Source organism: Triticum dicoccoides, chromosome 3B, assembly GCF_002162155.2.
Source record: "Triticum dicoccoides isolate Atlit2015 ecotype Zavitan chromosome 3B, WEW_v2.0, whole genome shotgun sequence".
Classification (NCBI taxonomy): domain Eukaryota; kingdom Viridiplantae; phylum Streptophyta; class Magnoliopsida; order Poales; family Poaceae; genus Triticum; species Triticum dicoccoides.
The window spans coordinates 334953616-334958017 of record NC_041385.1 but is presented as its reverse complement, the minus strand read 5'-3'; positions in this window follow the sequence as shown (position 1 = coordinate 334958017).

The following is a 4402-nucleotide window of genomic DNA, read 5'->3' as shown; positions in this document are numbered from 1 at the left end:
ACTACATATAGACCCGCAAAGCAAGGAACCACCCATTTGATCATATCGATAAAATCCCATGTTCTCGCTTCTGCTCTCATTTACTGCATTTAAGACAACGCGATACAAACTGTTGTGTGCTATGGTAGTTGAACCCCTTTCCTCTGCATGACTTGTCATTGCCACCGTAACAAGATGAAACCCACTAGCATGTGTAGGAGTTGATTGAGCCATGTGTATGTGTTTCCTACCCTGCTATGCCTGCTATACTTAGAGTCGTGTCAAGTCTGGTTCATCTGGGTGATGTGCTAGAGTGAATTTATCATGTTGGTAATGAGAGTTGTGTTGAACACGATTTGGTAAAGGTATCGATGAGAGGCCATGTAGGAGTACATGGTGGGTTGTTTCGTTGGAACCATCATTAAGCACTGAGATCTGTATGTGTGATTTAAGATACAGCTACTACCATGCATTGGGCCCTGAAATATGACCCCGCTCGACTTCTTATCCACCCTAGTCCTCTGTCCAGGAGTTGCAAATAGTTTCTGGTGTTTGTAGCTTACTGGAGGCCATGGGCAGCGCTGACCCACGGGGTGGGCTGTGATGCGGCAGGTACGTGGCTGAGCATGCCGGGTACCCGTTAGGTGTCTCAGAACCCTGTACACATCGTTCAGGGCTGTATGTGGAAAGCTCGTCCGGACTCCCTATGGATTGAACCTGAATAGGCGATAAACCTGGACTAGAGACTTAGGTGTTTAGGTAGGTCGTGGTTTACACCCACGTCGGCTTTCGCTTGAAGTCTGCCGACCACATGTCGTGTGCAGATGCTAAGTGGTGGAAGCATGTATGAAGAAGTACACCCCTGCAGGGTTAATCTCATCTATTCGAATAGCCGTGTCCGTGGTAAAGGACTACTTGGTTGCCTATACAGTTCATGGACAACTAAATAGAAACTACTAAAAGCCTCAAGATAAGTGTGAGTGCTGAGGATGGCCCTTCCGTTGGATGACGGAGGTGGATCCTCGGTTGTGTATTGAAGTGGTGTGTAGTGGACTGGAGTGCGCAAAATATTTACAAGTTGGAGTCTTGTAAGATAGTTTAGCCAAGAGTCAAAGCTGGCTTGCTGCAAAAACCCCACCATCCCTTCTTGATAATGTGCATGTATGTAGGATCTGATGTAAGTCTTGTTGAGTACCTTTGTACTCATGTTTGCCTAATTTACGTTTTCAGAAGATGCTGCAACCCCTTCTGATGGGTTGTTCGTAGACCTTGATGTCGACGAGTAGCTGAAGCCCAGGTGGTGATCCTGAGCACATGATGGACCTTTGTAGGACAGCTAGGCTTCCTCAAGCCTCTTTTATTTTCTAGATGTCTGCACTCAGACATGTTACTTCCGATGTTGGCTTGTATGTTTGAATGACTTGAATGCTGGGTCGTGTCACCCGTACTTGTGTGTATGATATGTATGGCTCTCTGAACCTTTAAATAAAGTACTTGAGTTGTAGAGTCATGTTGTGATGCCACTTTGTATTTGCACATATCGAGCATATTGTGGGTATGTTATTGAAATGCTTGGTATGTGTGGGATCTGACTATCTAGGTGTTTATCCTTGGTAGCCTCTCTTACGGGGAAATGTTTCCTAGTGCTTCCACTGAGCCTTGGTAGCTTGCTACTGCTCCGGAACACTTAGGCTGGCCGGCATGTGTCCTTCTTCGTTCCTGTGTCTGTCCCTTCGAGGAAATGTCACGCAGTGACTACCGGAGTCCTGTTAGCCTGCTACAGCCCGGTTTACCGGAGTCCTGCTAGCCCAGTTGCTACAGCCCGGATTCATTCCCTGATGACCGACACATTCGTTGCTGGGTCATGTATGCCTGTCCCTGTGAGTTAGTGCCACTTTGGGTTCACGACTAGCCATGTCAGCCCGGGCTCCTTGTCATATCGATGCTAGCGACACTATAATATATGTGTGCCAAAAGGCGCAAATGGTCCTGGGCTTGGTAAGGTGCACCCATGGGGATACCGTGCGTGAGGCCGCAAACTGATATGCAGTGTTACATGCTAAATCGGTGTGGCTTTGAGTCAGAGTCCTGACAAGGTGAGATCAAGTTGAGACCAGCCCCACCGTCAACCAGCATCTTTGTCACTTTGAGGTTGCATATTATCGGTGAAACCAACAAGGGCAAACACCTGACCACAGTTGTGTGATCAGGATGGTCCTTGGCGTCAAAGATGATATGCATGTTAGACCATACCAATGGCGCCTAGGAACCTAGCACCGGCTTTGTAGCATTGCATCCACCGCTTCAGTTCGCGGTGAGAAGAGTGCAAGGATGAACCTCCATCAATGCACATTGCTTCTGTGGCTTTCTGGAACTCCGTCTCACTAGACTCATCATCTTCTTCTTCTTTGTTGTCACCATCATCTTCTTTCTTGTCTCGACCTCTAGCAGGCTTCTCCTTCATCTGCTTGGTCTTGCCGCAGTGACCACTACAAAAAAAGACACATCCGTGACATTTTGGGCCGAACGATTTTTTTTTCTGTCATACATATGACACTTCTATGACGATAATTGTGACAAAACCCGGTATCATCATAGATGTGGTGGGATCCTACTTCTATGACAAAAAATCATGACAGAAAATGGGCTTTTCGTCCTGGGTGGGCCGGAGACGCAGCTGCATGACATTCTTTGGGCCGTCCATGATGGAAAAAACCGTGGTAGAAGCGAGAGGGAGGAAAATTTCGGGGAGTTGCCGGTTACGGTGGGAGAGCGATGCACATTTCTCTCGTACAAGGTATGCGCGTGTGTGCGAGGCGTTGGCTCTAACTGAAGCCGAGTGAGGCGTTGGGCTCTAACTGAACCCGAGCGAATGCACTGCAGGCTACGCGTTACTGAACCCGAGCAATCGATCGATGGCTATTAACTGAACCCGATGGAGCAATTCCTTCGGTACTGCTGCTACCTGAAGCCGATCAATGCTGCCTTTGGGATGAATAGTGAGCATTGCAGGGGGGGGGTTGGATGAACAGTGAGCGGTGGTGTTGCCTCTGGATGAACAGGAACCCGTGGTGTGGAGGGCTGGATGAATAGTAGACGGTGGAAGGGTGGACGTGGAGGGGTGGTTGAACAGGACCCCGTGGTGTGGAGGGCTCGATGAACAGTAGATGGTGGAGGGGTGCCCGTGGAGGGGTGGTTGAACAGTAGCTGGTGGAGTAGCACGCAGTGGAGGCTGGATGAACAGGAGCCCGTGGAGGCTGGAGGAGGTCGATGGTAGCCCGTGGAGGCTGGAGGAGGTCGACAGTGGAGATGAACAGTATCCTGTGGAGTCCCGTTTTGCGGTACGCCACACCCCTCCCCTCCCCCCCGTTTTGACCGTAGCGCTCCAACACAAGTCCGTTTCGTCCGTTTTGCGGTAGGCCACACCCCTCCCGATCAACAGGACCCCTGTTTCGACCATAGGAGGTCCATTTCGTCCGTTTTGCGGTACGCCACACCCCTCTCGATCAACAGGACCCCCGTTTCGACTGTAGGAGGTCCATTTCCTCCGTTTTGCAGTACGCCAGGCCCCTCCCGATCAACAGGACCCCGTTTCGAACTTGGCCGGTAGAACACAAGGTCGTTTCCTCCGTTGTGCGGTATGCCAGGCCTCGTTTCCATCGCCTATTCCGTCCAAGCCCTCCCGATGAACACGACCACGCATTCCATTCTGACCCAGCCGGTTGGCTCCCCATGAACACGACGACGACCCTGTTTCTCCGTTCCGACCCAGCCATGTACGTATGCACGAGTTGGCGTTCGAGACCCTGCCCGTATGTACGTACGTGGCCGTATTTTCTTTCTTGCACCCTCGCCGATGTACGTACGTGTACATGCTACGTGCGCGCCTCTACTACGACACGTGCGCGCCTCTACATCGACCAGTATATATGTACGTACAAGTTCGCGACCAGAATGACAACGCTACGTACGCTTCGACTAGGTGGGTCCCGACTGTCAGGCAGTTCCTTGCCTGCGAAAATGTAGTTGGTGTTCCCTCAAAAAAAAAGATGTAGCTGGTGGGTCCCAGCAGTCAGGGGGCGAATTGTTTTTTTTTGCCCGGATGCACTTCCTTGCGTGCGAAGATGTAGCTGGTGGGTCCCAGCAGTCAGGGGGGCGAATTGTTTTTTTTGCCCGGACGCACTTCCTTGCGTGCGAAGATGTAGCTGGTGGGTCCCAGCAGTCAGGGGGATCTTTTTTTTCGTGAAATACGGTGGCCCGTCCGGTGGGAAGACGCAGCAGTGGATGCCCACGCGAAGAGGAGTATGAGGGTTCACTGGTTTGGCTGCGGTGTGAGGCTGCTGTCGCCGTAGATTAACAGGGGGTGTGGGTGAGTAGAGGGATGGCCTGGCCAGCGGTGGGAGTAGTAGGGGGCGGTGAGGCC